Below are 26162 nucleotides of genomic sequence, written 5' to 3'. Positions count from 1 at the left end.
GATACTGAAAGGCTGGACAACATTGTTTAAAGTGCATTGATTTTAAAAATGGTATCACAAACATTTTCCTAGAGGTTGAGTAATATTTACAAAAGAGAAGTGTATGCATTGTGTTTTGATCAGAGATTTTATCGCAAGGACATTTTTCCAGTTGTGAAGACCAGTCGTTAATCAGGGGAAAACTGACAAGGCGATGAAAGGACTCTAATCTTAAGCGCGTAAGGACAAACCGATGTCTTGGGTTCAAAACGTTACATAAATATGGTTCCATGACGTTCGTTTGCTGTATCCTATGATTTCTCCTAACACTATATTTATTTGCCTCTATGTCCCATCTCGATTCGGCCAGGTAGGTGAGGCAAGTATTTTTCAGGTCTTTCCTGGAGATTGTTTTCATTTTATCTGGAGTAAAAAAACAGCTCAGGGTGGCCCAGCTTAACAAAAAAATCTTTTATTTGGTTTAACGATGGAATTTTGAGCAAGTGAGTAAGTGCTAAAGCTTCTGCTATAATGGCCCTATTCAACCTCGCAGGATCAGAGGTCCATACTTTATGCCAAAGTAAAATTGGTTGGACACGAATAAGATCTGTAAGATATGTTACTCCCATTTCTTAGTGGCATACTAGTGTTGAGGTTGATTTTGGGACGCTTAAGATTAAGAGCGTTTTCAGTCAACTGTAAGGTGTTGCAGTCCCGGTAACCCCAAAGTCCTGCCCCATACAAAGCAACTGGGACGCATTTCACATTGTAGAGAGTCATCATATCTTTAGGAGTTACTCTCCCCACCTTTTTAGAGCAGTTTTTTATCGCCATAACGGTTTTTGTAAATAGCAGTTTCCTCGCTTTTATAGCTTGTACCCATGTACCTTTATTGTCGAACGTGATGCCTAAGTACGAGAATGTCCCTGTATCGGCTAGTTTCGTGCCTTTTAACTCAGTGACAATTCTTTGTGCGACTTCTGCAACATGTCATTGAAAAAGTTTTAGTGTGATTAATTCTAAGACCCAGGGCATCCATGCAATTATCAAAGGTTGTTATTAATCGTTGCAGGGCCACTGGGGTACGGGCCATCAGAACAGCCTCATCCGCATACAGGAGCGCCGGGATCTTCCGAGGGCCTACTTGTGGGAGATCACTGCAGGCATCAGATAGAGCCCCCTCTAACCTGTTAATATATAAGGCGAACAGTAGGGGAGCTAGCACACAGCCTTGACGCACCCCTCGTTCAATGGGAAAAGATGAAGTGCATTCCCCCTGGCGCCCGTAACGAACCCTGGCATTTGCTCTGGCATACAGTTCCCTAATAAAGTGAACTATGGTAGTATCAACCCCCATGTCCAACAAGATAGACCACAGTTTTGAATGCACCACGCAGTCGAATGCGGAGGTCAGATTGACAAACGAGAGATATAGGGCTCCAGGCTTGGCCCTTGTATATTTACCAAGTATTATTTCTAAGTTAAGAGCCTGTTCCGTTGTCCCTATGCCATCCCTAAACCCATATTGTAAATCAGAGAGGATATGGTTTTCCTCTGACCAGTCTTGCAATCTATTTAGAATAATGCGTCCCGCAATCTTTGCAAGTGTATCGAGCAAGGAAATTGGGCGATAACATGCAGGATTATGGCGATTTCCCTTTTTATAGATTGGAATAATTATAGACTCAGCCCAGGTCGAGATGAAAGCTGTTGAACAGCAGGCGTGTAGCACCTGCGTCAATAGAGGGCCCCAGAGTGACATGTTAGATTTGTATAGGTCAGCTGGGACTCCATCTGGGCCAGGGGCTTTTCCGCTTTTGCTTGCATTAATAGCGTCAGTAACCTCAGTTAGTGTAAATGGTAAGATAATGGCATGAGAGTCTAGTTTAGGGAGATTTGTTTCAGATACCAGATTTTCTGAGGAATAAATGGCAGAGAAAAAAGCAACCCAATCTTCTTCCGTGATGGCAATTTACATTTTTGGTGTTTTTCCATCGCATAGGAGGGGGGAATTCACAATTTTCCAGAACTTAACATTATCATTCTGGAGGCTCGCATCGTAGAGAGATTGCCATGCCTAATTTTTTAGGTTCTGTTTTCTTTTCTTTATGGCGTTTTTATACTCCTTCCTCTTTAGACTTATTTCTCGTTTGTCCAGATTTTTTAGGTGTAGGTAATGTTTTAAATTCTTACAGGCTTGTGTGCATTCAGCGTCAAACCAACCTTTGTCCTCCTTCGGTCGCGGTTTACTAACACTTGCTTTAAGGGACTGTTTTATTCCATCAGTAATTACGGTAAAGGCTTTAATGCAATCTCGTGGGCTCGTGTTGTCTGCGAGGCAGATATTAAATTCTTTAGAATAATTAGTCATTAGTCGTTTCATAAAATCTATGGGTTCAATCTCTGACCACCGGATTGTATAGCCGTTTCCTGCTCCCAATTCAATGTTTTCTACAACCTCTTCCATTTCCCTATGTTTGGGGATATATTGGGGAAGTGTGAGACCTAAGATTTGAGGGTTATGGTCGCTAAGTATAGTATCTTGAATGTTATAATCGAGTACATGAGGAAGAAGATTATTAGAAAGTAAAATAAAATTATCGTATTGGCATGCCTACCATTAAAAGTGGGTTTCAGTTGTAGTCTACCATGGGTCAGGCTATTGCACAGGATAAGGTCAAAACTAAATAGAGCTTCATTCAACAAATTGCCTGGATTATTGTGTATGAAGTGTAGTGGGTCATCCTCGCCACCAGGGACGTGGGGGCAGAGACCCTTAACCATTCGAGGACACAGATGTGTGTTAAAATCACCACCCCACACGATATAGGACTGTTTATTTGAGGAGTTACAAGCTCGATCTATATCGTCCTGAAGGAGATTAAGTACTGATCGAAAGTCTTGAAGGGGTACGTTATTATAGAAATTAATAACCACCAATTGTGCAGTATTTTTTAAATCACATGTAATCACTTGATAGAACGTATTAGAAGTTAAGACAATGTCCTTGATAATGTCACACTTATTAGAAATAAAGGTGCACAAGCCGCCCTTAGCCCTGCCCCGTGCAGAAGGAACGGCAGGAGTATGTAGTGTCCTGTAGCCATTAATGTGAGTCAGATTCACAGACCAGGTCTCTTGAAGACGCACCCAGGGAAAACGCTGGATATATTCTAACCAAGCCTCATCCTCCACTTTAGATCGGAGGCCTGCCACATTCCAAAATAGAAATGAAAAGTGCTCTCTATGCATTTTTTTGGCCTGCCCCACGGGGGGCTTGTCGGTTGCCTGAATTCTCTCTGGGATGATGTTGCTTTCTTTGCGTACAAAAAGAGTCAATACACAGGTAGGGAATTTTTTTGACGGGGCTTTTGGAAGCAGTTAATCTTTGGCAAATTGTCTAAGGGAAGGTTCCATGTCCAATCGTTCTTCTCCAGGGTCTACTGCCAGGCTGTCAACGCCCACTTGGACGGGGTCTAATGCTTCTATAGGGTGCATGAGCCTGGAGAGTTCCTTATCAGGTGATAGTCAATCTGTATCTTCCATGCTGAGCCCCCAGAATCTATTTATAGTAGGAATCGTGTATTGCGACTCAGGCCTGCTTATTTGTTCCTCAAAACGAAGGTCAGGGCCGTCATGGCCTATGGTGCTCGTATAGAAAAAACCGAAAGGAAGCAGGGCAATGCCATGGTCGGTAATCTGCTGTGAGCTTAAATTTCTTAGGATGTCTTTGACCAGCAAAGGAGTTTTAAATGAAAGGACTATGCAATCACCCCTAAATATTTTATTCTACCCACCCATTTCACCCTTCTAACCATCTTAATGTCTTCAAAGAGTTTATTTGTCAAACCAGGTTTCATACAGATTGCAATCCAATTCAGGGGCTTGTTCCTCAAGGCTGCCCATGATTCCCCCTGTATTCCAGGTAAAGTGGGAACGTTGGCGAGAACTACTACATAGGGGGTTGCCGCAGGCGGGAGGTCAAGTGTGTCTCTCCCTATTGAAGAGGTGCCCTGATAAACTTTAGGAATATTTACGTGTTCCCCACTTTTTAGCGCCATTTTATGAGGTAGGGAATTACTAATTCTATCGGGTAAAACACGAGAATCAACTTGTCTTTGGGTGGTCTGGGGAATGGGTGGTAGAATCTGATGCGTTGGAGGGGCGCTAGCATTAGGATCAATGTCGCCAAGATACTGGATAGTTGAGACCGGTGGCTTATAGATTGTGGCTTCAGTGATTTAAGCAGATAGTCCATCTTTCCCTCCAATTGAGTTAGGTGTTTTATTACGTGGTCAAAGCATGAACTAACTAGTTTTTCTAAAGCATTCGTCGACTCTGCAGCACTAGTTTTCCCTTTCGCCGTGTGGAATTTATTCTTATAGTCAGATTTTACATTTTGCGAGCGAGTTTGTGTGTTTTGGATAGGTGCGTTAGGTTGGGCTTCCAGAGAGCCAGGTCTAATGTTAACAAGTGGCTCTTGTCTAGGTACTATGTCCTTCCTTGCTAATTGGGGTTTCCTTTTGCATTTTGGTGAGGGTGGATGCTCGTCAGCATCTGAGATAAAATCAGTTGTGTCTTGAATACAACCATTTATACTTCTGATCTGAGTTCCACTTTCCAAAGGCTTTACCGAGTTATCAGGAGGTATTGCTAGTGAGGGGGGGAATTGGAGGGGAACTAGTGACCTATTCTTGGTGAGTATTTTTCCTTCAACATTAGTAATCTGTTTGTCAATTTCTCCCATGGCTCCTGAGATAAATTTCAGTATTGACGTATGATTTTTTTGAGACGAAATATAATTTACACTAGGTTGCTTCCTTTTTCCCATTGTTGCTGACTGCTTTGGGCACAGGAATTCTATATTGGTTGCCTACGGGATAAGAGTTTTTTTTTAAAAGGTAAGTTAGCTAGCGTTTGTTTATAGGGTAGTCGAGACAGAGAAAAGTAAATGGGTTTATCCCAGTATTTGGAGGTTTTTTGCGAAAGGACAGAGGTGCAGGCTATGAAGGGACAATCGCAGGGAGTCAAGGAAGAAGAATGCAATGCCTGCTTGGAGTCTTACGAACCAGGTCCTGAGATCGCAAGGAAGTTCTCAGAGGGGTGGCCCAGCCCAGCCACTGACGGGTGCAGGACGGGCCCGCCCTTGGCCCGGGCTTCGCCCGCGCGCGTCCCGCGAGGCGGGAGCGCTGTGCGAAATTTTAAGGGCTCCTGCCCTTTTGGTAATTTGCGGCGTCTCCTCCTCGTCCCCCCTGGGCGGTTCAAAGCGCTTCCCGCGAGGTGGGAGCGCTGTGCGAAATTTAAAGGGCTCCTGCCCTTTTGGTAATTGGCGGAGTCTCCTCCTCGGCCCCCCTGGGCGGTTCAAAGCACTTCCCGCGAGGCGGGAGCACTGTGCGAAATTTGAAGGGCTCCTGCCCTTTAGGTAATTGGCGGCGTCTACTCCTCGGCCCCCCTGGGTAGTTCAAAGCGCTTCTCTGTCTTCTTTAAATAGGGAATTCCAAAAAGAGAGGGCTCCGTTGCAAACATTAATTTGTAGAAGGATGTATCACCCTAACAGAAAGAGTTAAACTTGTATTGACTGAATAAGATGTATATCTGAGTGACTCTAATATAAAATCCAAGAATTTTCTAGGAGGGCGAATAGTGGGAGAAATCCATTCCTAGCTTGCTTTAAGGAAGAACCTAAGCAGGCATGTAGCACTCATTTGGGAATTTCATTTGGGCTAGTGTGCTGCCATTTTGCCTTCTATGGCTTTTCAGATGGACAGTGTTCTAGGAATGGCATCTGATCCTGACAAGACATTTAGGTGAAGCTTAACTGTGTAGTGGCTAACAACATAGCATAAAGTGCCCAAATAAACTTGCAGTAATGTATATTGACATAAAGTCAAGGACAATTTTACCGACTATTGGATAACCCTACACACCTCTGGGAAAGTAGTCAAGCTTCCCCAATTTCAAAGGGTTAGCCAGGAAGGAAAAGCATGGCTCAGTATTGTGTCCAATACTACGGCCTCCGAGAAATATCTATTAAGGGGGTTCCCATTCCTCATGGTGTCTAGGGCATTGTCTAGCAATGCCCAAATCCAGCATTCGTAGGTAATTAATAGCATAGTTGTTTCCATTTTACATCCTGTCCAGGGGTATGCGGTCTACTGGATACAATTTAGTTTTAATGCATGTTGCATACAGCATTCATTGAAGCCTAAGGCTAATGAAAGTTGTATGAGCTGTGGTACGAAACGTTCAGTTGCCGGCTTCATAATTATTATATATGCATCATGTTTCATGAATGGAGCTTAGCCACTTCACTATATTTCTCACATGTTTTCATTCATGTGGTTTTGGGAGAAACCAAGGGCCATATGTAAAAGCACTTTTTCGTTCTTAAACACTTTGATTGGTAATTTGGAACTGAACACTGCTTTTAGCAATGTACTAAACCCATTTTAGTTGTTAGTCACATTTCATCCACTCCTAAAATATGGTTTAGAAATGCATAACTAATGTCTATTTGGAAGGGCTGTGTTGTAGGCGTCCTTTCCAAATAATAATCTCTGTCCCTATGTATCAATGGGTTAGGAGTGAATTAGTGAAGCAAACCACTAAAAAGGTACTGACAACCCTCCCCAAGTTGGACTGGCAACCCATTCACAATGGAAAGGTGGTCCCAGAGGGCCCATTCACATTAGCAAATGTTAAAAAAAATTACAAAAAAGTTTTGCAGTTGACAGCGGTAAGTAAACTTATTTTTATATGCTATTGTGTTTCTTTTACAGAAAGAGCTGCATTAAAAAGAATATTTATTGAAAGGCAGTGACACACTCCAGATCGTAGTGACTCACAATTTGTGTCCTACCTCATTAATATTCATGAGGTAGGTTGAGTTGCGAAGAACAGTGGTTCAGATTTTTAAGAACCAGCATGTTAGTACAAACGTCGTTTCTTAAAAATCTTTACTTGTCACAAAAATACTGGACACAATTTGCAACATGTATTTTACCACTGAATATTCATACATCTGACCCCAAGCTCTATCTTGATTTGAGCTATTTCGAAGATAAACATTTGCTGTTCTGCTCTTTATTAAAACATAACAGTGCAGTTGCCTGACCATGGTAACAGGTTACACTTTTCAAAGCTTTCTTCCACCTATTGTTCATATTACGTAGATTAATTGGATAGTACTCATTGTTTGGAAGTGAAAGGTAAACACTGGCAAAAGAGTGATAAACATGCTAAACCAATTGAAGGGAAGGCATGAAGTATTTCCATCCTTCCTCTGCCCCTACCATATATTAGCTGCCAAGTAAGTTAATGCAAGGTTGTTTAACAATGGACTGAAAAAAGTAACTGCAAACATTTTGTAGTTGGGTTTAGAAATCACACAGCAGTGCGTGATGTTTGTCCTTTATGAATTATTTTTTTAGAATTACATGTTCAATGGCATGTGTGACTGTAGATACACATGCTCTGCATACTCCTACAATCTAGTGTTTGGTCCAGATGTGTGCAAGTTGTTTTTCTTCAAAGGAGTCTCTTGAGTCACAGGGTAAAGTGGCTCCTCCTTCAGGTGATAATATGCATGGGCATCGACTCCATTGTTAGATTGTTTTCTTTCCGCAATTGGGTTCTGATGTGTTCTTCGGTGTACTGGTTCAACATCGTTTCCAGGGTCCCTTTGGTCAGTTGTAAACATATACCTGTCAGTATTGTTTTCCTTAAGGTTTCACTCTCACCCTTTGAGAAAAGGAGAAAATCATCACCTTGTCGATTCAACATTCTCGACTTGCAACCTTCGGGCCTCCCCCATTCGGGTCTTCTTTCTCGTCTAAACTGATTCGACCAACGATGCACTGCTAATGGAATGGACTCCGTTTCAGTTCTGTCCCAGCTGCCATGCAAAATACCCCATGCCGACCTCTGTCAGGTTTGTAACCTGTGTCTTTCTCCCCACCAAATTGAGGAGAAGTGTGAGGCAAGTCTATCTTTTCGGTCAAAGAAAACATTGTGGGATCATCAAGCACGTCAGTAAAAATGCAGCGCAAGGACCTGGAAGAGACACGCGACATCTTCGGTCATCACAATGCCGAACAGGAGGGAGGAGGTTCACGAGACCTTGGCAGCAGATGAAAGATGGCCTTTCCATTCAGACTCTGAATCCGACTCCAAAATTGAGTTCAGCATGCAGATCCAAGACCTTCCTTCAGAATATACAAAAATCACACCTCCAACTTTCACAGATACAGCCATATCTAGAGGCTATCCTCAACACCCAGCTAGGGTTAGCCTCCCTGAACTCAGTCAGGGTTCAGTACATCACAACCCTAATGCAACATGTTCATCCCAATCAACACAACAGTGAGAACAGTTCAGCCACTTTTAGGCATGTTGGCATCTTGCATTGCAATAGTACCACATGCAAGACTACACGAGCGCCTGCTGTCTGGTGAGTCAATGGTCTCACTCATAGGATCAATTATAAGATCTAGGGGGTTATTACAACTTTGGAGGAGGTGTTAATCCGTCCCAAAAGTGACGGATATACCACCAGCCGTATTACGAGTTTCATAGGATATAATGGACTCGTAATACGGCTGGTGGTATAGCCGTCACTTTTGGGACGGATTAACACCACCTCCAAAGTTGTAATAACCCCCCTAGTGTTGGTAAACAGCCACACATCACTTTCTGCAGTGGTGGAACACACAAAACTTACAACAGACAACATTTATCATTATTTAAAGTACCAGGAATTAAGGCATTCATGGAATGCCTTAAGAGTAATTCCACCTAGTGTTACGTACCCTTTTTTAAAAAACTGCAACACCCACAGGTTAGCCACCGTTTTCTGGAGGGCACTTCTTTACAGTCCATGGCGAGCATGTGTATCTACAGCCACGCATGCCATTGAACGGATTGTTACTTACCCTGTAAACATCTGTTCGTGGCATGTAGTGCTGTAGATTCACATTCGCCTGCCCTCCTCCCTGGACACCTGTAGCAGTTGCAGTATCTTCTTATATTTTCATATGCATGGACATTTTTTTGTATCACTTAATCACACTCCATTATCACTAAGTGGAGATGTCAATTTACCTCGTTGTGACTCGAGAGACTTCTTCGAAGAAAAACAACTTGTACACATCCGGACCCAACACTAGATGGCAGCAATATGCAGAGTATGTGATTCTACCTCACTACGTGCCACTCTAACAGATGCTTGCAGGGTAAGTAACATAATCCTTATGTCTACAATTTGATGGAAGCAACAGTTTAGAAAATAAATTAAAAATTATGGGATGGCACCTTTTGGAGTTCATTTGGGAAATATTCTACATTTGTATTCGAAATCATAAATAATAGTACACAAATCTTATTATTGACCATGTGCATAGTCCTTTCCTCATGATTTTAAAATGCGACCTTGCTTATATATGTGTGTGTGTGTATATATATACACACACACACACACATATACAAGCAAGGTCGCATTTTAAAATCATGAGGAAAGGACTAAGCACATGGTCAATAATAAGATTTGTGTACTATTATTTATGATTTCGAATACAAATGTATACACACACACACACATCCCCCCCCCCCCCCCCCCCCCTTTTACTGACGGTTGCCATTAGGTAGTTATAGTTAGGACCTAGTTTCTGTAGAAAAATATTTTTTTTGACTTGCCTATATCTTTGACACTGTTTGACGAACCTTCAAGAAATGTTCCAAAAAAAGTGTGAAGTGGGGTCTTGTTGCGCATGAAAAGTTTCATGGTGATCTGTCAAGCGGGGGACTGAGGAAAAAAAGGGGGGGGGGGTTAAAAAAAAAGGTGTTTTCCCATGTTAATTCAAATAGGGATTTTAGACACAACTGCAGACCGAACAACTGGATGAAATTACACCAGATTTCGCAAAAAGGCAGCTCTTGGTCGAGAAAGCACCCTTGTGTAATTTGGTGTAAATCCGTTCAGTAGTTTTTGCAATGTTAAAGAAAACCTAGATATCTAGAGGTACTAACCCTTCGCAAATCCTTCTAATCTCATGCAGATATCAAATTGGATGCCAACACTTCCACCAGCAAGTGTTGACAGCCATTTTGGAACACAGCTTCAGGTGATTATAACTCGTGCCCCGGCCATGCACAGTTTTCTCATCAATAATTTTACATCAAATGTTGCACTGATACTATCGATGATGCAATATGTGGGGTAATTACCAGTGCATAGCGAGTTTTCTTAGGGCACAAGTTAGTTACTTGAGAAATATCTAACTATATGTGCTGAATTTCTGTGGTTTTGTGTGTGTAAATTCTGAACCTAGCTATAACGTCCCTGTAACCTTTGTTTTTTCAGTTAATTTCTAGGGTTATTTTAATATCAAGTAATATTTAATAACCTTACATTAATCCCACCACTGTCGCAAGCGGCCTTTGGCGGCCAAACCTCCTGCATGCAGCCAAAGTCACGCTAAAGGCCTGTGAGCAACACGGGTTGGTCACATGACCTGGCGTGCCCACCCCTCAAAGGCAGCCAACCTGGGAGGGGAGGGGGGTCTTGGAGCCCCTCCCCGATTTCGGCCCCGGTAATCCCATCCTTTGGAGCCTGCCACATTTTGTGGGAGAGGGTGGACATGTCCACCTCCGTGGGCCGATTTTTGACCCAGGACACCATCACTTGAGCCCTAGAACATTTTTTTTTTTTTTTAGGACTGGAGCGGTGTCTCCATTCCTAGGTCATTTACAGCCCAGGAACCCCATATCTCAAGAGCCCACCACTGGATTTATGGGGAAGGGGACTCATAGCCCCCTCCCTGGCTCGATTTTTGGCCCCGGGGACCCCATGTCCCGAAGCTTGGCCACATTGTAATGGAGGAGGGGGGGCACAGAGACCTCTCCAGGGCCCAATTTATCCCCAGGGACCCCATCCCCCGGGCCCTCCACTTTTTTAAGGGGGAGGGTGGCAAGCAAGCCCCCTCCCTGAGATGGCATTGGCCCTGGGGACCCCATCCACGGGGTCCATCCAAGAAACGGTGCCCACCCCTGGCACCCACCATATCCTTGTTGGAGCTGCCGGGGGAGATCCCGGGTGCCCCTGTAGCCCCAGCCAGCTGCCCGCCTCTAACTGAAGCCTACGTTGCTCCCGCCTGCAGGGAGCAGCTAAAAATGCATCTCCATGAAGGTGGGAGCAATCTTTATCGGGTTCCCTTCCCACTTCAGCGCGGGTAGAGAAACAGATTGATAGTCTGCTCCCAGCAGTCAGGAGCATTTTGCATTTTCCCGCCCCTGGGAGTGGACTTCGTGTTTGCTCTTGCTTAGCGGGAGTTTTGAAATTGCTCCCCTCAAGCAAGAGAAAACACAGGTTTCCTTGCCCCTCACAGGTGCAGGGAGGGAAACCGCTATATCCCGCTGTTGGGCACCCCAGGATCTAGCAGGAGCCGGCCCTGGGAGAGTGTGTAACGAGGTCCGCTACTTATAATAAGTTGATGGTGGTAGTTACATTATAAATGAAAGTTATAACTATACCTTTGCAGTTTCCTAACTATAACTAAGCTTTAACCTTTGTGTTTTTCATTGAATTTCAATGTTTTTTTTAATGTGTACTAGAAATGTGTTTCAAAGCACAGAGTCCAGTGTTGCAAGCAGAGAGCTATGTGTAGGGTCGTAATGTGGGAGAGAGTTGTAAGGTTTGTCATAGTGGAGTATTGTAGATTGGATTCGAGTGGAGTAGAGTGTAGTAGCGAATTGTTAAGTGTAGTAAAGTGTTACGTAGTGTAGGGGCATGGTGACGCATATAGTGGAGTCAAGTACTGTAGGCTAGAGCAGCAAGTTGTATAGTTGAATGGCATGTGGAACAGTAGATAATATGTTGTAGACTGTCAGAGTGGAGTAAAGTGTTTTAGAGTGGTGTAGGGTGAAGTAGAGTGCCATAGAGTGGAGTATCAAAAAGTGGAGTGTTTTAGAGTACAGTGGAGGAGGGTGTTGTGGACTGCTGCCTCATACACTGGAGTGGCTTATCATAGAGAGAAGTTGAGTGGTGTGTCGTTGAGTGTCATACACTGTAGTGGAGTGGCACAGATTGGATGGGCATAGAGTGGAGTAGGGTAGCATAGAGTGTACTACAGAGTTGTAGAGTGGAGTCGCATACAGTAGAGTAGTGTGACAGTGGAGTGGCATAGAGTATATTGCAGTGGAGTACATTGGAGTGGGGTAGTATAGAGTTGAGTAAAGTGTCAGTGAAGTGCGTGTCATAGGCTCTATTGGCGTGGAGCAGCTTAACATTCAGTAGAGTAAAGTGTCATAATTTGGAGTACTGTGTTGTAAAGTCAAGTGTAGTTGGATGTCATACATTATTGGAAAGTGAAATAGAATACAGTATAGTGGCATACAATCTACTTGATTTTTGTGGAGTGGTGTACAGTATAGTACACTGATGGGTGTGGTACAGTGGATTGGCATTCAGTGTTATAGAACAATGGCGTAGGGTGCAGTAGCATACACTGGAGTGGTTTTCTGTAAGAGTACAGTGGAGTCAAGTGGAGTGAGAAGCATAAAGAGATAGCTGCACACAGTGTCTTCTAGTGCACTCGAGTATTGTAGAGTGGAGTAGTGTTGTACAGTGACATAGAGTTTAGTACAGTCTTGTACAGTGATGTGAAGGGGTATAGACCAAGGAGTAAAGTGTCAGAGTGGCATACAGTGTAGTAGAGTGATGTTGCATAGAGTACAGTAGTGTTTGAAACAGTGGAGCTGTGTAGAGTGGATTGTTGTATAGTAGCATAGAGTCAGTCTCATACAGTGGAGTCGCGTGTAGTGGTGTTAAGTAGTGTGCAGTAATGTAAAATAGAGGCTATTGGTGTGTCAGAGTGGCGTGGAGTGTACTCGTGCAGTGTAGGTAGAAAACATATAAAATAGAGTGGGGTCTCGTAGAGTAGAGTACTGTGTCATGTAACGGACTGGAGTGCCGACCAGTGGACTAATATATAGTGGAGTGGCATACAGTGGAATGGCATGGAGTGGTGTAGACTGGGATAACATAAGTTACTGTGGCATACAGTGAAGTGGTGTAGACTTGAGTGGCGTACACTGGAATATGTTAGAGTGTAATAGCACACAGTGAAGTGGCATCCTGTGGAGTATGGTAGAGTGGAGTGGCATACACTGGAGTAGCGTAGAGTGGACTAGCATATAGTGGAGTGTGGCATACATTGGAATAGTATGGATTGAAGTGGCATACCTCCAAATACCATATAGTTTATTAGCGTATAGCGGAGTGGCATATACTGAATTAGCATACACTGAAGAGGCGTAGTCCTGTACAGCAAAGTGGTGTAAAGTGTAATAGCGTACAGGAGAGTGGCATATTAATGGAGTGCCTCAGACTCTAGTGGCATACAGTGGCGTGGGGTAGGGTGTCCTAGTATACAGTGGAGTGTCGTACATTGGAGTGGGGTCCAATCTAATACAGTATGATGAAGTGCCATTGTGTGGAGTGCCATACACTAGTGGTGTAGAGGGGAGGAACATACAGTGGAGTGGCATCCAATGAAATGGTGTACAGAGGGGTGTTGTGGAGTGGAATGGCATACAGTGGAATAGAGTGGAGTGGCATATAGTAGAATGACGTTCAGTGGAATAGTGTCCAGTGGCGTTGCATAAGGTGTAATAGCATAGAGTGGAGTCTGCACGTGAGGGCTTACAGTGGAATAGCGTATAGTACATTGGCTACAGTGGTGTGGCATATGGTTGTATGTGAAATTTAGTAGCAGTATAGATTATGGTGTGCCCAGTAACAAAAAACAGCGGTCCCGATATACATTCAGCGCAGGGCCACGCATGGCGGCCTTGCATTCCTTTAGAAGTTTGGCTTAAGTATTTTGTTGCCCATGTGACACCATGGGTAACACAAGGATCCCGCAATCCAATAATACAGCTAGTCCTTAGTTATATTTTGGGCCATGGTATACTGTGATAACTTTGCAGTATACCGTGGTTACATGGCGATGACAAGCCTGTATATAATTGGGGAGTGGATGTTCTTTTAAAATGAAAAGTCAGCCATATTGTTTTAACTATGCTTTGGCTGTGTTCAAAGTTAAAGCCTTAGATCTAGGTAAGTAGTAGGTCCCTACCTAGTAGAAGTTTACTAAAGTGGTAGTAGGTAGGGAAATTAATTTATATTTTTTTATATATTTTTAAATAGGTTTACGGCCATGTACTGTGGTAGTTTCACAAAATGTAGTGAAATTCTACAAAAGTACTACAGTGTCAGATGTCACTAAGTTTAAATGTCTTATTATTTAGAAAATACTTACCGTACTTAACTGCAGTAGCCAAAAAGTATTGCGTCTGCACAATAATATTTAATCCTGCTGCTAAATTTCATGTAAATCTATTTAGCTGTTTTTGCACTACGCAAAACAATAGTCTATAGAAAATATTCTGGTTGAAAAAAGCGTTTTAATACCCCCCTTTCATCTTCACACCCTTTTAACAATTCATCACAAAAATTATCATCTCAAAAAATTTTGAAATTGATATAGGTCTGGAAAGTTTTGTGGTGATGGGTGGAAAGTTATTAGGGAAGTACTATCCGAAGAATTCTTGTCTTTAGAAATACTAATTATAACTACAGAGTGGCAACCAGTTTTAATGTGATTTCTTTCTTTTTATATATTGTATTTGTTATGCATTTGTTTTATTGGTTTGCATAAACATGTGATCATAAATGTGTCTGTTAGTTGTTCAAGTGTAATTCTGAAACTTTTCACATGCAGTCTGGTTTATTTTTTGGGGTTCCTTAATACTTTTAGCATGATTGTGCTACATATGAAGCCCAAAGTGAAGGAAAGCCAATCGTTGTTATAAAAATTGTTATTTTTTTCTATTAATGGCCAATTATCATGTTCGCCATATGCTTTTTTTTCACACTGCTAGGTCACTTTTACATTTTGTTGCACAGAAATACATAAGGAAGATGTTTTTTGTTTTGTTTGTTTGGCACAGTTTTGTTTTGTGAGCTAGAACGCATGCAATGAAAAAGTATGTAAATTAAGATGTATTCCTTTCATTATGTTTTTGTTTATAGGTTTCAATTAGCATGTGACCATAAATGGGTCTTTCAGTTGGTCATGTTGTAGATCTGAAACTTTACAAATGCAGTCTAGTTTATTTTTTGGCCTTCCTTGCTACTCTTACTAGGATTGTGCTATGTATGAAGGCCGAAGTGAATGAAAGGCAATCATTGTACTTGTAAGAGTTGAGATTATTTTTTTTCCTAGTGGCCAATTATGCCCCCACCTAGTAGTTTGTGTGGCTCTCTAGTAGGTCAGTTTTTCATTTTGTTGCACAGGGGTGCATAAGAAAGATGTTTTTTGTTTGGCTTGTTGGGCCAGTTTTATTTTGTGAGCAAAATAGCATGCAAAGAAAACATATGTTGATTAAGATGTAGTCTATTTGTTATGTATTTGTTTATAGTTTTTCACTAGCACGTAACCATAAATTAGTGTTTCGGTTGTTCATGTAGTAAATTTGAAACTTTACATATGCAGTCTAGTTTATATTTTGAGCTTCCTTTCTACTTTTAGTAGTATTGTAGCACAAGACGTCACTAAGTTGAAAAACCTTTCAATTTAACATTTACTTACTCTACTTGCCTGCAGTACCTCACAGAATCATCTGTGCGGCTTAACAAGTAATACTGCAAAATTTCATAAAAATCCAGCTGATGGTTTTTGCTTCATGTGAAATACAGAAGTCCATGGAAAGTGCATTGGATGTGAAGCCTGTTTTAGGACATCCCTTTTTTCTTTGCACACCCTTGATCAAGCACTGCAAAACTTTCTGTCCTTCCAGAATGAAACAGGGGCAGAGTTTCATATACATTCGTCAAACGGGTGCAAAATTATAAAGGGTCAAAAATCTGAAAAATCCCTTTCGCTGGTCACCCATATATATTCACTGAAAAAAAACAATTCAGCAATTATAGTTCTACTTATGTTAAGAAACTATAACTCGGGGCCTAAAATTACTTAAAAGCACAAGTTATAGTTTATTCAGATAATTAGTGTTGTGTGGGTAAAACGTCAGTTAAGCTATAATGCCCCTATAGTCTGTTTTTTTCGGTGAATTTCTCTCTTATGTGGCTAGGATACCTGTATCCAGGCCCCTTATGTCAGTTTTTTAGGGTCACCCCCACCCCCTCACCAGACCTATGCGACCCCGCAAAATGGCAGCTGCAACGTTCCTCTCAGGTTGCTGCCAGCCAATCAGGGCCTTACTTTTCCTCCTGGATTCTCTGTGGGTGGATCTGTGAAGGATCTGCATCCCTAAATATACAAATTTGTTTTTTTCTTTAATAACTCAGGAACTACTGAACGGATTTATGCCAAATAAAAAAAAATTCTCTTTCTGGACCAAGAGCTAGCTTTCTGCCAAATTTGGTGTAATTAAGTCCAGCGGTTCGGGTTGCAGTATTGTTCAAAATCCCTATGGGAAATTGCATGGGGAAAACATATTTTAGACTTCCCGCCACCCCTTTTGTCCTCAGCCCCTGCTTGACAAATCACCCCTAAACTTTCCAGACGGCAGCTGAAATGAGTGGCAAACTAGTTTTGAAAAGTTCATGAATGCTCATTTGTTATTAGCACAACAAAAACACTTATCCTATGGTAACTATAACTACCTACTGGCAAGTGGCAGTAATATATATCTCCTGCTTGGTCCTTCTCAAATGGACACCACGGAGCTTTACTCATGCAGCAGGACTTCACCGCTCCATACTCCCCGCAATGATAGAAAAGACGCACAAATTTAACGCTTTGTATTTTTATATTCAACTCCAGCAACGTGTTTCAATCCTTGTGGGCCTTGGTCACTGGTACATTACAATAGTCCATCTCTGTTGTTTAAAACCACTTAGCACTCCGTTTGTGTACTTCCACTTATTCCCCCAAATTGTTTAAAGTGCTCAAACGTGATTAGTGCTTAGTTACGTAATGAGTGAATTAAGTGACCAAGTTCTCTAAAACCCGAGGCAGTTCAGTAATGCAATGTATGATGTACCAGTTGTTACAAATATTTGATGAGCATGCTTAATTTATTTCCTGCTCGTGCACACTACCACCAGTGCATTGTGATCTCTGTAGTCTGCACATCTTGATACAGCGCATCTCTTTAATTTCAAGATGTTCACTCGTGACTCTTGTCCCTCTTCTGTAGAGGCATCTTTCCCATGCAGAGACTCCAAGCTGTGGTGTTTTACTCAATTTTCCCTTTTCATTTAATGTCCGTGCTCATACAATGCCCCATTCAATACTGTTAACCCATTTTTGGCAACATTCTAGTCACACCTTCTAGTGGGTGTTCAAATTTCTTATGAATGTGCGCACATGTATTACTTCCATTCCATGCACATGACACACCACAATGCAACCTCCTGTAATGCCAGATGATCGCTGTGGTATGCACATAGCCTTTCAGTATTCTAATACCATTAACCCCTTCGCTGCCAGGCCTTTTCCCCCTCCTGTGCCGAGCCTTTTTTTGGCTATTTGGAGCAGTTCGCGCTTAGGCCCTCATAACTTTTTGTTCACATAAGCTACCCATGCCAAATTTGCGTCCTTTTTTTCCAACATCCTAGGGATTCTAGAGGTACCCAGACTTTGTGGGTTCCCCAGAAGGAGGCCAAGAAATTAGCCAAAAAACAGTGAAAATTTCATTTTTTTAAAAAAAATTGGAAAAATGGGCTGCAGAAGAAGGCTTGTGGTTTTTTCCCTGAAAAGGGCATCAACAAAGGGTTTGCGGTGATAAAATCACCAGCTTCCCATCTTTCAGGAACAGGCAGACTTGAATCAGAAAACCCAATTTTTCAACCCAATTTTGGCATTTTACTGGGACATACCCCATTTTTACGATTTTTTGTGCTTTCAGCCTCCTTCCAGTCAGTGACAGAAATGGGCATGAAACCAACGCTGGATCCCATAAACCGCAACATTTCTGAAAAGTAGACAAAATTCTGAATTCAGCAAGGGGTAATTTGTGTAGATCCTACAAGGGTTTCCTACAGAAAATAGCAACTGAAAAAGAAAAATATTGAAATTGAGGTGAAAAAAACATCAATTTTTCTCTAAGTTTTACTCTGTAACTTTTTCCTGCAATGTCAGATTTTCGAAAGCAATATACCGTTACGTCTGCTGGACTCTTCTGGTTGCGGGGATATATAGGGCTTGTAGGTTCATCAGGAACTCTAGGTACCCAGAGCCAATAAATGACCTGCACCCTGCAGTGGGTTTTCATTCTATGCCGGGTATACAGCAATTCATTTGCTGAAATATAAAGAGTAAAAAATAGCTATCAAGAAAACCTTTGTATTTCCAAAATGGGCACAAGATAAGGTGTTGAGAAGCAGTGGTTATTTGCACATCTCTGAATTCCGGGCTGCCCATACTAGCATGTGAATTACCGGGCATTTCTCAAATAGACGTCTTTTTTACACACTGTCTTACATTTGGAAGGGAAAAATGTAGAGAAAGACAAGGGGCAATAACACTTGTTTTGCTATTCTATGTTCCCCCAAGTCTCCCGATAAAAATGATACCTCACTTGTGTGGGTAGGCCTAGCGCCCGCGACCGGAAACGCACCAAAGCGCAACGTGGACACATCTCAGAAAACAGACCTGTTTTTAGCAAAGTGCCTACCTGTAGATTTTGGCCTCTAGCTCAGCCGCCACCTAGGGAAACCTACCAAACCTGTGCATTTCTGAAAACTAGAGACCTAGGGGAATCCAAGATGGGGTGATTTGTGTGGCTCGGACCAGGTTCTGTTACCCAGAATCCTTTGCAAACCTCAAAATTTGGCTAAAAAAACACATGTTCCTCACATTTCTGTGGCAGAAAGTTCTGGAATCTGAGAGGAGCCACAAATTTCCTTCCACCCAGCGTTCCCCCACGTCTCCCGATAAAAATGATACCTCACTTGTGTGGGTAGGCCTAGCGCCCGCGACAGGAAACACCCCAAAGCGCAATGTGGACACATCACAGAAAACAGACCTGTTTTTAGCAAAGTGCCTACCTGTAGATTTTGGCCTCTAGCTCAGCCGCCACCTAGGGAAACCTACCAAACCTGTGCATTTCTGAAAACTAGAGACCTAGGGGAATCCAAGATGGGGTGATTTGTGTGGCTCGGACCAGGTTCTGTTACCCAGAATCCTTTGCAAAGCTCAAAAATTGGCTAAAAAAAACACATGTTCCTCACATTTCTGTGGCAGAAAGTGCTGGAATCTGAGAGGAGCCACAAATGTCCTTCCACCCAGCGTTCCCCCACGTCTCCCGATAAAAATGATACCTCACTTGTGTGGGTAGGCCTAGCGCCCGCGACAGGAAACGCCCCAAAGCGCAACGTGGACACATCACAGAAAACAGACCTGTTTTTAGCAAAGTGCCTACCTGTAGATTTTGGCCTCTAGCTCAGCCGCCACCTAGGGAAACCTACCAAACCTGTGCATTTCTGAAAACTAGAGACCTAGGGGAATCCAAGATGGGGTGATTTGTGTGGCTCGGACCAGGTTCTGTTACCCAGAATCCTTTGCAAAGCTCAAAAATTGGCTAAAAAAACACATGTTCCTCACATTTCTGTGGCAGAAAGTTCTGGAATCTGAGAGGAGCCACAAATTTCCTTCCACCCAGCGTTCCCCCACGTCTCCCGATAAAAATGATACCTCACTTGTGTGGGTAGGCCTAGCGCCCGCGACAGGAAACGCCCCAAAGCGCAACGTGGACACATCACAGAAAACAGACCTGTTTTTAGCAAAGTGCCTACCTGTAGATTTTGGCCTGTAGCTCAGCCGCCACCTAGGGAAACCTACCAAACCTGTGCATTTCTGAAAACTAGAGACCTAGGGGAATCCAAGGAGGGGTGACTGGCGGGGCTCGGACCAGGTTCTGTTACCCAGAATCCTTTGCAAACCTCATATTTTGGCTAAAAAAAACGCATTTTCCTCACATTTGAGTGACAGAAAGTTCTGGAATCTGAGAGGAGCCACAAATTTCCTTCCACCCAGCGTTCCCCCAAGTCTCCCGATAAAAATTATACCTCACTTGCGTGGGTAGGCCTAGCGCCCGCGACAGGAAACGCCCCACAGCGCAACGTGGACACCACCAAAATTTTGGAAGAAAACAGAGGTGTTTTTTGCGAAGTGACTACCTGCAGATTTTGGCCTCTAGCTCAGCCGGCACCTAGGGAAACCTACCAAACCTGTACATTTCTGAAAACTAGAGACCTAGGGGAATCCAAGGAGGGGTGACTGGCGGGGCTCGGACCAGGTTCTGTTACCCAGAATCCTTAGCAAAGCTCACAAATTGGCTAAAAAAAACACATGTTCCTCACATTTCTGTGGCAGAAAGTTCTGGAATCTGAGAGGAGCCACAAATTTCCTTCCACCCAGCGTTCCCCCACGTCTCCCGATAAAAATGATACCTCACTTGTGTGGGTAGGCCTAGCGCCCGCGACAGGAAACGCCCCAAAGCGCAACGTGGACACATCACAGAAAACAGACCTGTTTTTAGCAAAGTGCCTACCTGTAGATTTTGGCCTCTAGCTCAGCCGCCACCTAGGGAAACCTACCAAACCTGTGCATTTCTGAAAACGAGAGACCTAGGGCAATCCAAGGAGGGGTGACTGGCGGGGCTCGGACCAGGTTCTGTTACCCAGAATCCTTTGCAAAGCTCAAAAATTGGCTAAAAAAACACATGTTCCTCACATTTCTGTGGCAGAAAGTTCTGGAATCTGGGAGGAGCCACAAATTTCCTTCCACCCAGCGTTCCCCCAAGTCTCCCGATAAAAATGATACCTCACTTGCGTGGGTAGGCCTAGCGCCCGCGACAGGAAACGCCCCAAAGCGCAACGTGGACACCACCAAAATTTTGGAAGAAAACAGACCTGTTTTTAGCGAAGTGCCTACCTGTAGATTTTGGCCTGTAGCTCAGCAGCCACCTAGGGAAACCTACCAAACCTGTGCATTTCTGAAAACTAGAGACCTAGGGGAATCCAAGGAGGGGTGACTGGCGGGGCTCGGACCAGGTTCTGTTACCCAGAATCCTTTGCAAAGCTCAAAAATTGGCTAAAAAAACACATGTTCCTCACATTTCTGTGGCAGAAAGTTCTGGAATCTGAGAGGAGCCACAAATTTCCTTCCACCCAGCGTTCCCCCACGTCTCCCGATAAAAATGATACCTCACTTGTGTGGGTAGGCCTAGCGCCCGCGACAGGAAACGCCCCAAAGCGCAACGTGGACACATCACAGAAAACAGACCTGTTTTTAGCAAAGTGCCTACCTGTAGATTTTGGCCTGTAGCTCAGCCGCCACCTAGGGAAACCTACCAAACCTGTGCATTTCTGAAAACTAGAGACCTAGGGGAATCCAAGGAGGGGTGACTGGCGGGGCTCGGACCAGGTTCTGTTACCCAGAATCCTTTGCAAAGCTCAAAAATTGGCTAAAAAAACACATGTTCCTCACATTTCTGTGGCAGAAAGTTCTGGAATCTGGGAGGAGCCACAAATTTCCTTCCACCCAGCGTTCCCCCAAGTCTCCCGATAAAAATGATACCTCACTTGCGTGGGTAGGCCTAGCGCCCGCGACAGGAAACGCCCCAAAGCGCAACGTGGACACCACCAAAATTTTGGAAGAAAACAGACCTGTTTTTAGCGAAGTGCCTACCTGTAGATTTTGGCCTGTAGCTCAGCCGCCACCTAGGGAAACCTACCAAACCTGTGCATTTCTGAAAACTAGAGACCTAGGGGAATCCAAGGAGGGGTGACTGGCGGGGCTCGGACCAGGTTCTGTTACCCAGAATCCTTTGCAAAGCTCAAAAATTGGCTAAAAAAACACATGTTCCTCACATTTCTGTGGCAGAAAGTTCTGGAATCTGAGAGGAGCCACAAATTTCCTTCCACCCAGCGTTCCCCCACGTCTCCCGATAAAAATGATACCTCACTTGTGTGGGTAGGCCTAGCGCCCGCGACAAGAAACGCCCCAAAGCGCAACGTGGACACATCACAGAAAACAGACCTGTTTTTAGCAAAGTGCCTACCTGTAGATTTTGGCCTGTAGCTCAGCCGCCACCTAGGGAAACCTACCAAACCTGTGCATTTCTGAAAACTAGAGACCTAGGGGAATCCAAGGAGGGGTGACTGGCGGGGCTCGGACCAGGTTCTGTTACCCAGAATCCTTTGCAAAGCTCAAAAATTGGCTAAAAAAACACATGTTCCTCACATTTCTGTGGCAGAAAGTTCTGGAATCTGGGAGGAGCCACAAATTTCCTTCCACCCAGCGTTCCCCCAAGTCTCCCGATAAAAATGATACCTCACTTGCGTGGGTAGGCCTAGCGCCCGCGACAGGAAACGCCCCAAAGCGCAACGTGGACACCACCAAAATTTTGGAAGAAAACAGACCTGTTTTTAGCGAAGTGCCTACCTGTAGATTTTGGCCTGTAGCTCAGCCGCCACCTAGGGAAACCTACCAAACCTGTGCATTTCTGAAAACTAGAGACCTAGGGGAATCCAAGGAGGGGTGACTGGCGGGGCTCGGACCAGGTTCTGTTACCCAGAATCCTTTGCAAAGCTCAAAAATTGGCTAAAAAAAACACATGTTCCTCACATTTCTGTGGCAGAAAGTTCTGGAATCTGAGAGGAGCCACAAATTTCCTTCCACCCAGCGTTCCCCCACGTCTCCCGATAAAAATGATACCTCACTTGTGTGGGTAGGCCTAGCGCCCGCGACAGGAAACGCCCCAAAGCGCAACGTGGACACATCACAGAAAACAGACCTGTTTTTAGCAAAGTGCCTACCTGTAGATTTTGGCCTGTAGCTCAGCCGCCACCTAGGGAAACCTACCAAACCTGTGCATTTCTGAAAACTAGAGACCTAGGGGAATCCAAGGAGGGGTGACTGGCGGGGCTCGGACCAGGTTCTGTTACCCAGAATCCTTTGCAAAGCTCAAAAATTGGCTAAAAAAACACATGTTCCTCACATTTCTGTGGCAGAAAGTTCTGGAATCTGGGAGGAGCCACAAATTTCCTTCCACCCAGCGTTCCCCCAAGTCTCCCGATAAAAATGATACCTCACTTGCGTGGGTAGGCCTAGCGCCCGCGACAGGAAACGCCCCAAAGCGCAACGTGGACACCACCAAAATTTTGGAAGAAAACAGACCTGTTTTTAGCGAAGTGCCTACCTGTAGATTTTGGCCTGTAGCTCAGCCGCCACCTAGGGAAACCTACCAAACCTGTGCATTTCTGAAAACTAGAGACCTAGGGGAATCCAAGGAGGGGTGACTGGCGGGGCTCGGACCAGGTTCTGTTACCCAGAATCCTTTGCAAAGCTCAAAAATTGGCTAAAAAAAACACATGTTCCTCACATTTCTGTGGCAGAAAGTTCTGGAATCTGAGAGGAGCCACAAATTTCCTTCCACCCAGCGTTCCCCCACGTCTCCCGATAAAAATGATACCTCACTTGTGTGGGTAGGCCTAGCGCCCGCGACAGGAAACGCCCCAAAGCGCAACGTGGACACATCACAGAAAACAGACCTGTTTTTAGCAAAGTGCCTACCTGTAGATTTTGGCCTGTAGCTCAGCCGCCACCTAGGGAAACCTACCAAACCTGTGCATTTCTGAAAACTAGAGACCTAGGGGAATCCAAGGAGGGGTGACTGGCGGGGCTCGGACCAGGTTCTGTTACCCAGAATCCTTTGCAAAGCTCAAAAATTGGCTAAAAAAACACATGTTCCTCACATTTCTGTGGCAGAAAGTTCTGGAATCTGGGAGGAGCCACAAATTTCCTTCCACCCAGCGTTCCCCCAAGTCTCCCGATAAAAATGATACCTCACTTGCGTGGGTAGGCCTAGCGCCCGCGACAGGAAACGCCCCAAAGCGCAACGTGGACACCACCAAAATTTTGGAAGAAAACAGACCTGTTTTTAGCGAAGTGCCTACCTGTAGATTTTGGCCTGTAGCTCAGCCGCCACCTAGGGAAACCTACCAAACCTGTGCATTTCTGAAAACTAGAGACCTAGGGGAATCCAAGGAGGGGTGACTGGCGGGGCTCGGACCAGGTTCTGTTACCCAGAATCCTTTGCAAAGCTCAAAAATTGGCTAAAAAAACACATGTTCCTCACATTTCTGTGGCAGAAAGTTCTGGAATCTGAGAGGAGCCACAAATTTCCTTCCACCCAGCGTTCCCCCACGTCTCCCGATAAAAATGATACCTCACTTGTGTGGGTAGGCCTAGCGCCCGCGACAGGAAACGCCCCAAAGCGCAACGTGGACACATCACAGAAAACAGACCTGTTTTTAGCAAAGTGCCTACCTGTAGATTTTGGCCTGTAGCTCAGCCGCCACCTAGGGAAACCTACCAAACCTGTGCATTTCTGAAAACTAGAGACCTAGGGGAATCCAAGGAGGGGTGACTGGCGGGGCTCGGACCAGGTTCTGTTACCCAGAATCCTTTGCAAAGCTCAAAAATTGGCTAAAAAAACACATGTTCCTCACATTTCTGTGGCAGAAAGTTCTGGAATCTGGGAGGAGCCACAAATTTCCTTCCACCCAGCGTTCCCCCAAGTCTCCCGATAAAAATGATACCTCACTTGCGTGGGTAGGCCTAGCGCCCGCGACAGGAAACGCCCCAAAGCGCAACGTGGACACCACCAAAATTTTGGAAGAAAACAGAGGTGTTTTTTGCGAAGTGACTACCTGTAGATTTTGGCCTCTAGCTCAGCCGGCACCTAGGGAAACCTACCAAACCTGTACATTTCTGAAAACTAGAGACCTAGGGGAATCCAAGGAGGGGTGACTGGCGGGGCTCGGACCAGGTTCTGTTACCCAGAATCCTTTGCAAAGCTCAAAAATTGGCTAAAAAAACACATGTTCCTCACATTTCTGTGGCAGAAAGTTCTGGAATCTGAGAGGAGCCACAAATTTCCTTCCACCCAGCGTTCCCCCACGTCTCCCGATAAAAATGATACCTCACTTGTGTGGGTAGGCCTAGCGCCCGCGACAGGAAACGCCCCAAAGCGCAGCGTGGACACATCACATTTTTTCATTGAAAACAGTGCCTACCTGTAGTTTTTGGCCTGTAGCTCAGCCAGCACCTAGGGAAACCTACCAAACCTGTGCATTTCTGAAAACTAGAGACCTAGGGGAATCCAAGATGGGGTGACTTGAGGGGCTCTGACCAGGTTCTGTTACCCAGAATCCTTTCCAAACCTCAAATATTGGCTAAAAAAACGCATTTTTCACACATTTCGGTGACAGAAAGTTCTGGAATCTGAGTAGAGCCACAAATTTCCTTCCACCCAGCGTTCCCCCAAGTCTCCCGATAAAAATGATACCTCAGTTGTGTGGGTGGGCCAGGTGCCTCCAACAGAATAAGGCCCAAAACTTGTAGAGATACAGGGGATAGTACTGCGAGTTTATAAGGACATATTCTTTTATACATCTTTAGACTGACTCTGCTTTGGGGACCCACATACGTGAGGTGTCATTTTATTTGGGAGACTGAGGGGAACACTGGGGAGTAGGAATTTTGTGCTGGAGTGGTGATCGTACGAAGAAAAGTCAGGAAAATATGCTTTTTTTAAGCACATTTTGAGGTTTACAGAGGAGTCTGGGTAAGAAAATGTTGGGGGATCCACGCAAGCCACTCCTCCCTAGACTCCTTGGGGTGTCTAGTTTTAAAAAATGTCTGGGTTTGGTAGGTTTCCCTAGATGAAGGCCGCACACAGGACCAAAAACATAGGTGCCCTCTCCCCCCCCAAACACAGGTAGTTTTGTAATATATCGTTTTGATGTGCCCACATACGTCCGTGATGTGCCAAACACTAAAATTTTGAAAAGAAACACACTTAGGTTATGTGAAAAAGACCCCTCACCCACCAACCAAGTTGGTGGCATGCTTCATCATCGGGGTCCCACCTGAGGCACCTAGCGTGTCATAGGTGTGCTGCGACGCCTGATTACAGCGGAGCAGGTTTGGTCATTTTTACCACACATACTGGTTGGATTTGGCACGAGGGTGAGTGATGGTTCAGTGGATCAAATTTTACTAACAAGAGCTTTCACAAAAATGAAAAGCACTGTTAGTAACTGAAAGGCAAAAAACTGAACCAATGACTCACAGCTCGTGAGCTGTAAA

General features: G+C 44.2%; 1 protein-coding gene across 3 annotated transcripts in view; it reads left to right on the top strand.

Moving 5' to 3' along the window:
- Positions 1-26162, top strand: part of TBC1D12 (TBC1 domain family member 12) — a 407968-nt gene that overhangs the window by 269550 nt on the left and 112256 nt on the right. The gene's annotated exons all lie outside the window — the stretch shown is intronic.

Source organism: Pleurodeles waltl, chromosome 6 (assembly GCF_031143425.1).
Source record: "Pleurodeles waltl isolate 20211129_DDA chromosome 6, aPleWal1.hap1.20221129, whole genome shotgun sequence".
Classification (NCBI taxonomy): Eukaryota; Metazoa; Chordata; class Amphibia; order Caudata; family Salamandridae; genus Pleurodeles; species Pleurodeles waltl.
The sequence above is the reverse complement of the archived record's forward strand: the minus strand, read 5'-3'. Positions and strand labels throughout refer to the sequence as shown.